Source organism: Erpetoichthys calabaricus, chromosome 9, assembly GCF_900747795.2.
Source record: "Erpetoichthys calabaricus chromosome 9, fErpCal1.3, whole genome shotgun sequence".
Taxonomy (NCBI): domain Eukaryota; kingdom Metazoa; phylum Chordata; class Cladistia; order Polypteriformes; family Polypteridae; genus Erpetoichthys; species Erpetoichthys calabaricus.
This window is the reverse complement of record NC_041402.2, coordinates 157,301,245-157,314,071: the sequence shown is the minus strand read 5'-3', so window position 1 is coordinate 157,314,071 and position 12,827 is coordinate 157,301,245. Positions and strand designations below refer to the sequence as shown.

General features: G+C 39.1%; 1 protein-coding gene across 5 annotated transcripts in view; it reads right to left on the bottom strand.

The window, feature by feature from the left end:
• The window catches only part of cadm1a (cell adhesion molecule 1a), a 1,142,366-nt gene that overhangs the window by 983,730 nt on the left and 145,809 nt on the right, over positions 1-12,827 (bottom strand). The gene's annotated exons all lie outside the window — the stretch shown is intronic.

Below are 12,827 nucleotides of genomic sequence, written 5' to 3'. Positions count from 1 at the left end.
AATAAAATAAGAACCTGATCTTTTTGCTGTCTGTTTGACCTGGTTTTGTGAATTTATGCCAGAAGGCACACTGTTACAAAACAAGAGAGGCCTCATCAATCAGACACAATAGATTACACTGGAAGACATTGCAAACTACATAAAGCCATTGTAATGTTTTCACCGTACACAACTTTAAAATGTGACCAAAACACCTTATGCTAATGGTGTCCTGGGTTCAAATTTCACACCCAGTCTGCATTCAGCACATTCTCCAGATCTCTGTATGGGTTGTTTTTGTAAACCCTGGTTAATCTGTGTTTAAATCTCACATCCGAAAGACATTTGTGTTTTGTAGAACGGCCCTGTGCAAATCTGGGTGTGTGCAGTGCTTCATCCCTGTCTTGTCCCATACACTGCTCTGGTAGTACTGAATGAGATTAAACAGGTTAGCAGGTTTGAGTCTGTTATGGATGTTATACTACCCTACCAAAGCACCACAAGGGGGCAATAAAGCAATAAAGGAAAGCGAGAAAAATCTGATCATAATGGGAATTTGGCATTGGGTTATAAAATGTGTTAAGGGAGTTAGAAAAACAATGCAAAATCCTTCTTGTCCCCAGACCAATAAAATGCTGTAACAGGTGCAAATGGCATCAAGTCAGTCTCATGAATCTCAGCAAAGTTTATTAAGCAAAAGAGAAATGCTGGTTTGAAAGGTCCATCCCAATCATATTCTTGCTATTCTTTGCTTATATGCTGCAAATTTAAGCCAGTTTCTCATGGTGACCCATTTTACTTGGAACTAATTACCTTGATATATGATGTCAAATTATTGGATATTTCTATGGATTTAAAAGTGGCAAGAAAATAGTCCCACAGCGTTGAAAACACTGAGATTGAATTTGCCAGCATTAACATTTTTATATCCGAAGAATATATCTGACCCACACAGCTTCAGCATTAAGTATAAGGCTACATCCCTGCCACTGTAATTGTGGTAAAGTTATTATAGTGCCTTTTCAAAAGCTTCAGAGGAGGACCTAATTCTCCTCTACAGTGCAAATGTCAAAGTAGCCTTATTCAGGACAACACTTCAGAAAGAAATGCGATAATGACCTGATAATGTCATAATGATGCAGAGCCAATAAAAACTTTCAACCTAGAGCCCCCATCACACTGCACAACTATTCCAGCAGACTTCTATTTACATGTTTGGCTGTCAACTTTTACCCAAGGTGACTTACAAAATTCAAGACACAGTACAAATGATCATATTCCTTTTGATTTTCAAATTGGACCACAGTCAGGTGAAGTCACTTACTCATGGTTTCACATTGTCAGTGACAGATTTCAACACATCACTTCACTGTTTGAAGTCCAAAGTCTTAAACACTATGCCATGATGCCACTTCACTTACATAACCTTAGAGAGTCAGAGGCAGTCGCGACGCAATCTCCTGACTATCACTTGAATAGTTTGATAACCCCAGTGACTTAATCAGACCACCTGCGGCTCATCCCGACAAAATCAAACAAGTCTGATAGCATCTCAAGTGTAAGAGCCGAACAATCAGTGAGTGCTCACCCAGGAGGACAATGCAAGCTATGTGGTCCCAAGGAAAGAAGGAATGTTGGTGGGCAGTGCAAAGACAGGCGTTGCTCATCTATTGTAAAAGGGAACAGTTTATGGTTCAACTCGAAATGTTTGTAAGCCTTTGTGCAGGCACCAGTGCTGTCAGGCAGCACATTATTATCTGTAAAAGTGAAACCAGTTTGCGAACCTATGTAGTGTAAGAGTGTGCTGAAAAGTCTGCACAGAGTAATGTAATTTGTCACCCCTTGTGATTCTTGATTATGTAATCTTACATCCACATGGCAACAAAATCCAGCAACTGCATTAGTTAAGCTGGAAACTGTGTAATTTGCCGCCATCATCTACTCTATACATATAAAATACTCATATATATAAAATCCTAAGCCTAAAAGTGCAATGATTTTGTGCAACGATTTTATGTGGCATTTTTATGTCACACTTTAAATTGGGCTTATTTTAAAACCTAAATATATATGTTTGGTATAATTATTTTCAGAATTTATCAGACTTTAATGTGATGTTGTTAGATTTTCAGATTCTTATTCCGTTTTTAAATTATAAACTAAAAAATATCAAGAACTCACGTCCCGCGAGATGAGACTTTGTGCCAAGAGATTTAACCACGCCCGGGACCTGAAATAAAAGACAAAGAGTACGACAGCTGCTCTACAGGCTTTTAAATGTTCAAAGCGCCGTGCGAGATGCAGATCACGCGGCATGGCAGCAGCAGCAAGCCAGCAGCTGATCGAGCAAAGAGGAGGTAAAAAAAAAACTGTTTTTGTTTCCCATTGTATCACCACTTAACAGGGGGTTTCAGAGGAGTGACTGTCTCCTTGGGGTGCGTTCATCCCGCCTCTTCACAACACGAGCGGCAGAGACCCGAAGTGGCTGCGGCGTAGCGCAGACCAGGGGGGTTGGCGAGCCCCCTAGTATAAATACTATATATGTACTGATACTGTATATATATATATATATATATATATATATATATATATATATATATATATACAGTATATATATATACACACACACACATACATATGTGTGTGTGTGTGTGTGTGTTTGTGTCTATACATAAATGACTGATATAAATGGATAATTAAATAAAAGTCATCTCAGGTTCAAAAATGTACTTACCTTCCATGTAATTATTGCATGATTTTATTTCAAAATGGCCTTGTTTGACCCGGCTGTTGTCCGTGTGGAGTTTGCATGTTCTTCCAATGTCTGTGTGAATTTTCCTGGTTAGGAATAGCAACTCTAAAGTGATCTGAGTGTGGATGTATGCATGGGAGGACTGTGCAGTGGAGTGGCATCCTGTGTCAGGTTGTGTCTTACCTTTCGCCAAGTGTTTACATGGGTAAAGATATTCAATGATAAGAGGGATGTTTCCAAAATACAAGCTTTTTAAACCGTTTTTATCACCGTTTAACAGGGGATTTCAGGCCCTGTTGTGGACTAAAGCCATGTCCAGGCTTATTTCCTGCCTTGTACCCTCTGCTACCCAGGTAGTCACAGACCCCCACGATTCTGAATTGCATTGAGTGGGTTTGAGACTGTTATGTTAACACTATAGCTCCAGTTTGCCTGCCAACGCCACACAATCTCCTTGGTTCTATTGTAGTATGAGAATACTGTAATTACAGTGTAATTACCAGAGTACTATGGCGGAAATCTGATTAGTTTGTTCAAAGAAAGCTTACTTCTCTCCAGAGCCTATACTTCATCTCACCTCATCTCAATGCAGCATGGCCTACCGTATGGAAGAAGGTTTAGATTTATTTCTCTTTCAGATGTATGGTCCCACACTAAATGATCTCTGTACTTGATCGCCTACACAAATGAATGATACTGTTTCCTTGAAACTAAAAGGCAGATGGATGAGCATTTGTCTAGTGTAGCTACTACCACTCATAAACTGAAGAATCATAATACAATTATAAATAAATCAGTTCTTAATGCATACTTACTTATAAAATATTTCTCCTACATGTAAAAGAGATTTTGCTTTACTAGTGTAGAGGAACTGGATGGCTCCCCTGTGTAATTACACCCTACACACAATGCAATTACAATGTAATTAATAGACAGGCTTTGTGAAATGCATTTAAATTATTATGATTCATTCACCTGTACCTGAATTATTACAGTTTATTCACACTGTTTTTCTAGTTCATTGGCAGTTAATAATCCCTTGTGTAATTATGCCATACAGGTAATTCAATCATGGTATGAATGATATATTTTGAAATATAGTTAACAATCCCTACAAATTTCCTCAGAAATTTCAATCTACGTGAATAATCCTAGGGAGGGTATTGGGTCATTTCTTGGCCTAAAAGGTATTTACATTTATGCATTGGAACTCTGGGAATAAAATACATTGTCTACGAACAATACACCAATTCCTTAACATTAATTTTGAATATGCTATCTTGGCTCCTGCCTTGTGCACGTAATGCTGTCAGGATTCAGAAGTCATAAGTTTTTTTCCTTTCTTTTTAAAATGTTCTTCCTTTTTAGTCATTCCGGTGTATGTTCAGACCATGGGGTATGTGTGTGTGTATGTATATATTTATATACTGTATATTTATGTATTTTTTGATTTAAAGAGCTTCTATAAAAAGCTAAATTTCCCCCTGAGGAATTACTAAATTCTATCTAAAATGGGCTCAAGTCTAAACAACCGTGAACAGAATAAGCAAATTAAAAGATGGATGAATGGATGGTTGGCTGGATGGACAGTCAACAGAAGACAAATTAAAACATGTACTTGGAACTGTTGACAGAATTTCTACTACTTTGTAATACAGTGGAACCTCGGTTTGCGAGTAACTTGGTTTACGAGTGTTTTGCAAGACGAGCAAAAATTGTAATAAATTTTGACTTGATAAACGAGCGAGGTCTTGCAGTACGAGTAGTATGTAGACACTTTGTCTGCTGAGCGTCATGTGATCACAACTGAGCTGATGGTTCTTCTCTCTCTCTCTCGCTGCAGGATTGTGGGCAATCGTCTCCTATTCTCCATCTGAGTCGGCGTGCCTCACTTATATAGTCAACATCCGTACGAGCGTATACTGTTTACTGCTCGCTCGCGTGTGTGTGTGTGCACGTGCGCGCTCGTGTATGTGTGTGTGCTCGCGCGTGCGTGTGCGCTGTGACGTGCGTGTCCCCGTCTTGCACCCTAAAACACAAAGCTGACTCTCAGTACTTTAGCAACACCAGCTTTATTCAGCTTGAAACCGCAACAGCGCAGTTATTTAGCGATATCTGCCACTCTCCTATACACAGACACAGCAGTCAGGCAGGGCCCTGCGCATTTGTAATGTTCCTTGTATCACCCATGGACGGCAGGCGCTTATAGTATGTCCGCGATCTTTTCGGATTCGCTTTTACGGCGAACTGCTACAGCACTGGGAGACTGCGACTGCTTTGGGACGCTCTTCCGCGTGTCGTCCCGTTGGGTGCAATCCAACAAGAGTTTAGAAACTCACTCACACCAGCCATTATTTTTTTCAAAGGTAAAGTGCAGGTTAATTTGTTTTATGTATTTTTACTTTATATTTTGTATTAATCATTTTTATATAAATAGTTTTGGGTTGTGGAACAAATCATCTGAGTTTCCATTATTTCTTATGGAGAAATTCACTTTGATATACGAGTGCTTTGGACTACGAGCACGTTTCCAGAACGAATTATGCTCGCAAACCGAGGTTCCACTGTATAACATTCTCAAACCCAGTAAATTATATTCATGGTTGTTGTGGAGAGCAAAGCCTATCACAGCAATAATGGTCACAAGACAGGGTCCACTACAGACAGTTTGCTTGCCCGTTGCAGGGCCCACACACGCACACTTCCACACTCATACTTAAATGGGACAGTCTGATATCACCATTTAACCTAACCAGCATTTTCTTGGAAAAACGCTGGAATACCTTATGAAAAACTGACACAGACTTAGAGAAAACATGCAAACTCCACATGGGAAATAACCAGGCATGGAATTCAAACTTAAGGACACTAGATCCATGAAGCATCAGCACTTCCCACAGTGCTGTTCATTTTACTTTCTATAGACAGTAGTTTTTGAGTTCCACTGTGATATTTGTTTGTTCTTTTAGAGCTAGTTAACTTAGGCAGGCACTCACATTTCCCTGAGCAAGTCCACTACAACGTGGCCTCCAGTTAACTCCTTTTTGTTAGCCTGTTATTGCAGTTTGCTAGTGATTTTGATATTATTTGCAGTGCCCTGTTACTAGATGCATGAACATCTTCCTGTTATAGACTGTGATATCTGATGTTACAACAACACACAGATTTTGTTTTAAATTACTTCATATTTATATGCAATATTGTTTCTTCTGACCATTCCCATAAAAGTATATTATAAATTATTCTGCTTATTCTAAGTATATTAGAGGTTGTCTCAGGCTTTTCCTCAAGAACTGGGAGCACAACCTAACATATGGTATGGTAACAAAGGTAAAGAGTATATCAGTTAAGCTGGTTTGAGTTTATTTCTTAAATAAAATGAAATTATATATTAACTACAAGTGCACAAAAGTATGTGCATGTGCTATTCAGCTCCAGAGGCAAATTCTTATCAGAAACCAATGCAAGGCTGCCACAGCTCCTCCAGGTTAATACGGGGTTGAAAGGCTATCCCATGGCTGAACTGGTTCAAGCAGATTGATTCACGTTGGCATGCCATTACTTACAAAGAGCAGCAAGCACCAATGATCTTCAATATGTTAGTCCCGCACAAAAAAGCACCCAGTATTTTTTATGATATTTACGTAATAATATTTTTAAAAATTTATGGCATAGCTTGGAAATGGGATTGGGACAGGATTTAAAAAATGTTCCCAGTAAACAAGATTTGGGAGCAGAGCCAAGCAAAGGATGGATGTCAGAAAGCAAACAGTCAGAGAAAGAAAAGAATAGATGAGAGGGAGAGCAGGGTAGAATTTAGACAGGGGAGAAAACCTGAGGTTTCGCATTCTGAGCAACATTGTGACTTTCACCTTTGCTTAATAGCTACAATTGAGTTCCTTGTTAAAAATTCCAGCCATAAAGACTGCCTGCGTGGACTTTGTATTATTCTCTCCATGTTGGTGTTGGATTTTCTCCCATCCCAAAGGTGTCTGTTTGAACGTTAGTTGAACTGTTGACTCTAAATTAGTCCAGTTTGATAGTATGAACTGAGCTAGACTGGCATTCCATCAACGATCAGTTTCAGCCTTGCACTGAAGGCTGCTGGGTTAAGCACCAGCTCTCTTTAAAGTAGATTTTATGATTCTTTATTAATCTGTTTTCTCTCTATTATTATTCCTCCCTTGTGTTTTTATTAGTTTCGGAGTGCCTTTCAACAGCTTGGAGAGACCAATTTTGAAGTTAGTTTATACAAATCAGTTTGTATCAAGCAATGCAGGCATTTTCTAGACTGTTCCAACCATTTACAGCCTGTAGGAAAGGATGCAAATACAAAAATATTTGTTTTTAGTATTTTATTCTTGAATGTTGCTTTTGATGGCATTCATAATCCTCAAAAAGGTCTACAAGATGCTGACATTTCACGATCATTCAACACACCAGTACTTCTATTGTTTCTGTCCTGATTGTGGCTTTTGATTACAGCTCACTTAAAAAGAAAATGAGGTGGTGTCAGCCTTCCCTAACTCTTGCCAAAGCTACACAAAGTCCAAAGTGGGTCACAGCTTGGGGACGCTTAGAAGCCGGGCCTCCCACCAGTTACTACACCTTTATGTGGGAGTTCACACACAGCAGGCCATCAAACACATCAGAAGTAGGTCATCTGTGAAATGGCACAACACACAAAGTACACAATTAACAACTCGGTGAAGTACACACATCACAAAATGCTCCAGCTGAAGCAGGTTAAAAACTCACAAACACAACACATCCCTATGTACCATGACCTTTTATTTATTAATGGAAAGAAAATACCGAGTAACAAAATTGATTTGGTTTAAGCTTGCAAAACAAGCTGCTTTTGCAAATTGCTTGCTTTGTGCTCAATTATTTTAAATGCTCACTTGCCGGGTTAATTTGAAATTGAATAGAAATAAGCTCTCCTGAGAGAAACAATACAACTCCTCCTTAAAACAGCATACTGGTTCGCCTGGGCCGCAAGAAGCCGCCAGATTTGCCTGCAGTGTTGATTTAAATTGGTTTGCCTATTAGTTGATTAGGTGTTTTTAGATTAGTATTTGTCTAACTGCAAACTGACAGTGGAAGTATTGACTGATTCTTGTAAATTATAATAAACCACACAAGGAAGGTGTTCGGATCATACAGTGTAACCTTTTTATGTGAAGAATTATAGCTTGGGAACAGTCTCTGTAAATAAAACATTATTATTAAATATGTATTAGAGATGTTTATTGTACGTTACATTTTAACAAAGAGTGTCAGTATCGGTTTTCTTCACACATCCTGAAAACATGCAGGTTAGGTTAACAGGTGACTCTAAACTTGCCTGGATTGAAAGTGCCCTTTGTGTGTTGGCTTAAGTGTATCTTGTAATGGACCGGATTGCGGCCTATGCAGCTGAGGTGGGTTTCAGCTGACAAAGACCCTTTAATTGGCTTAAGAGGGTGCATTAGAAATTGGTTGGAAGGACGGCTGGATTTGACAGCAGATGGACACATTTCAGTTATGAATAACCCATGTGAAACTAGGGGTCACTTCCACCTAGCATGTATGCCAATTTATGTTTAATTTTCAAGATCCTTGAGTTGCCCCCAATTTCTGTAATTGTTTCTTTTTTTACTTAAACCTTGATACTTTCCAAAATGCATTTGGATTTGAATCAATATGATAGATCCTTGACATGCAGATCCACCTTCCATGCTAAATTAATCAAAAATACATCACGAGTTTCCAGTGTAATTAAGACAAATGCCACTTAGAAAGGTTTGTTTGGTCTCCCGGGTTGAATTGAGCCAGTAGAACATGGGCTACAATTAGGGACAGGGTTGAGAACTCTTGATGTCTCATGGACTCTTCTGCTATCATTTCTACTGTGCATTGGTTCCGCATACAGAACACACCCAGGAGGGATGCCAGAACATTCCAGGGAAATTACCATAAGCAAAGGATCAGAAAAGGAGAATGAGGGGGCCTTGTGAACATAAACAAAAATTCCAAATTTAAAAAATGGGGCAGCAGTGCTGTGGTACACCTTCCGAGTTCTGGAATGGAATCCTGGTTACAATCCAGGTAGTGTTTTATATTAATCCTTTATATGTAGACATTTAGATACTCCATTTTTTTACTTTGTAGCCAGGACGTGTGCATGCTAGGCTAGATGTCCTCTCTAAACTGGCCCTGTACAAATACATGTATCCTTTAATAGGCTGGCTCACCATCCAGAGTTGACCACTGCCATTGTGCAGGATAGAAACTTGGATTAAGCAATACTTAGGCTACGTCCACACTACTGCGTTTTCATTTAAAAACAAAAACAATCTCCATCATTTTAACATTATTTATGAAAGTATCTCTGTCCACACCAACACCACCGAAAACAGCTATAACATAGCTGTTCACCTGTACTGGGCATGTGTGTATCGACAGAAAGATTCTTGAAGGAATTGTAATGCCAACAACCGCAGGATTTGCTGTAATTTGAAAAGGGTACTGACTGGTCAATTATTTGCCTTTTGTGCATGTATGCAGCATTTGAATTTTACAAAATGTAATTTAGATGCATACAAGTATTCAGCAATACAAGCACCATGAGAAGCAACTCCGCTGCATCTGCTGCATTTGAATATGGATTTCTTCCATGAAGAGTGACCAGTCAGGGAATGAGATGATGTAATGAGCAGCATCCAATCAGGGAAGGGTTATGTAATAAGCATAAACAATTCAGAGCGCGATTAGAGTCTGCATTTTTAAAAATGTATATTTTCACCCATCCACATTACAACACCAAGCTGACCTTTTTACAAATATATGGCTCAAGAGACTGTTTGCCAAATTCTCAATTTTCAGGGGTTAAAAATGTCAAGGTAGTTTGGATGAAAGACAAAAACAGAGATAAATTTTTGCATTTTTAAACAAAAACATAGCAGAATCGACATAGCCTTAACAGTAATGGGTGGATATTTATTTTAGTTTTCCCATTGGTCAAATTCCTGTTTTTTTGTATTAGAATATCAAAGTGAGTTCAGAAATAATGAACAACTGATTTGTTTAAAAAAAACTGAATTAAGCATTTAATTGGTTAAACGTTTCTCCTCCCACTCTCACTCTGTCACAAGTACGTTGTTTTTTCTGAAGGTCATGACCGTTTTTTGCTTCTTCAATTTAAGTGCTTTTGAAATGACATACATTATGTCCTCTAAATTGAGCAGACTGATTAGTTAATGAATGTTTTGAGAAGAAAGGGGTTAAATTGCTTTTTCTTTGTTTGTGGGTGGCGGCTGTTATATCGATTCCAAGAATAAAGCTGGCTGCAGTTGTCATTCTGTCGAAGAGTGGTATAATCACAAAATTAAACAGTGTCTTTAGGGGGAAAAAATATTTGTTTATATTTTATTAAAAAAAATATAAATTACTATCTGACAAGAATGGGGTTTGAATAAAACAAGGAAGAAAAGGTGGTAATTAAAATTCTATTTCTGACTGTCTGGCACTTGCGAATGTTCACACATTTTATTCTGACACCATTTTTGCTTTGCAGACTTGGGCTTATTATAAAACTTTAGTGAAATCTTCACCAGGAAGAAAAGAAAATCTTTCAATTTGTAACTACATTTTGTTTCTACTTCTTTATCTTATTTGTTCAAACTCACATCCATGTTCCATTACCATTGCAGATCCAGTGGAGAACACTGCAAGGAGAATTGTGGCCGAGTTTAGATCTGAGTGCTTTGTAGAGCCTGAGATACCCTTAGCTGTTACATGTTAACTTGCAGAGCCCAGGATGCACTTACACTATATGTCAGATCACTGTTGGGACTTCATGTACTGTATATACTGTATTGTAGGCTCACTTGTATACCTTAAGACAGTCTTAGCAGATTGTCTAGAGGATCCTGAGATGCTCTTAGACGATATAGGCCCTGTCAAGGGTTTGTTCGTGCCTTGTGCCCTGTGTTTGCTGGGATAAGATTCGGTACCCTCTGGGACCCTGGTTTAGGATAAACTGGGTTAGAAAATGACATGACATGTTGAGTTATTTTTGAAAGAGTATTGTGCATATGTTACCTAGTATATACACTGTATTTAAATCTTGAATATGTACAACAACAACAACATTTTTTTATACAGTACATTTTCATACAAATGATGTACCTCAAAGTGCTTTACAAGATGAAGAAAGAGAAAAGAAAATTAGGCAATACTAATTAACAAAGAATAAAGTAGGGTCAGATGGCCAGGGAAGACAGAAAAAACAAAAAAGGACTGGAGAAAAAGAACAAAATCTGCAGGGGATCCGAGGCCATGAGACCGCCGAGCCCCCCACTAGGCATTCTACCTAATATAAATGATCTAAATCAGTCCTCATGGTTTTCAGGCTTCACGTGGAATTAGATGATGATGGTCATGTGGACCTCTGGCCTTCAATCCATCAATGTAAGGACTGAACAATACTTTGACCCGGAAACCAGAAATAGAACAGCAGACAAAGTAGGGGTTAGTACGGATTTTGGAGACATGAAAAAGAAAGATAATTAAATGTATGTACAGAATATCAGGGTTATACTAAAATGAAGCTATAAGAAAGCCATGTTAAAATAATGGGGTTTTTAGAAGTTTTTAAAAATGCTCCACAACATTAGCCTGGCAAATTTCTATCGGTAAGCTATCTCAGATTTTAGGTGCATAACAGCAGAAGGCTGCCTCACCACTTCCTTTAAGTTTAACTCTTTGAATTATGAGCAGACACTCATTTGAAGATCTAAGGTTACGATTTGGAGTGGAAGGTGAAAGGCATTCAGAGATAATAGGATGGAGCGAGATTATTTAAGACTTTGTAAACCATAAGCAGTGTGTTAAAATCAATTCTAAATGGCACAGGTAACCAGTGTAGTGACATCAAAACTGGGGTGATGTGCTCAGAATTGTTTTTCCTAGTCAAGATTCTGATGTCTTTTTTGGGTAGTCCTGAGAGGAGGGCGTTGCAGTAATCTAGTCGACTAAAGCTATATATTTCCTTTTGTTAAGGTTTGCCATTCAGGGAAAATTGTTGGCTAGTTTGCATTAAAATTTTAATAATATCTCTACATACATAAAATCCAGCATCTGTCTATCTGTGTGTATGTCAGCTTTTCACGAGAGAACTACTTAATGGATTTTGATCAGGTTTTTTTCTATCATTTGTTTGAACATTCCAGTTGATTTTGCGACTTCTCTCATCTCACTAAGTATCACAGTTCGCTTGCAGGAGCGATTTATTTGTGCTAATCCGAGACAGAGGCTACAGGCCGAGGGGAGGCATGACGTTAGGAGTAGGGTGCTGGGTGGGGTCCTCCTCACTCACGCGCCAGCCTCCGTTCAAGTCGGTCTACCTGTCACCACGTTTTGGAGTGTACTTTGCCCCCACTTAGCTAGTGATACCTGTTTGTTTATTGATTTTAAAAGTTTGTCCTGTTTCACTGCTACGCAGGGGGACAGCTAGTAGAAAATATATATAGAATATCCATCCATTGTCCAAACCGCTGAATCCGAACACAGGGTCACGGGGTCTGCTGGAGCCAATCCCAGCCAACACAGGGCACAAGGCAGGAACCAATCCTGGGCAGGGTGCCAACCCACTGCAGGACACACACAAACACACCCATACACCAAGCACACACTAGGGCCAGTTTAGAATCGCCAATCCACCTAACCTGCATGTCTTTGGACTGTGGGAGGAAACCAGAGCGCCCGGAGGAAACCCACGCAGACACAGGGAGAACGTGCAAACTCCATGCAGGGAGGACCCGGGAAGCGAACCCAGGTCTCCTTACTGCAAGGCAGCAGCGCTACCTCTGTGCCACCGTGCCGCCCTATATATAGAATATAATACAGAAAAACAAAAATAGATGAAACTAAGTCCCAAAGGCCATAAAGTTTACAAACCACTGCCTTAGACTATAAAGGCACTTTTGTATAGCCCACGATGCTTTTAGACTGTACAGGCACATTTACAGAGCCTAAGATTCTACTGTCTATAATACCTATAGTCAGCATGGTTAGGGTCAAACAGAATGGCTAAACTGACTAAGCAGAATAA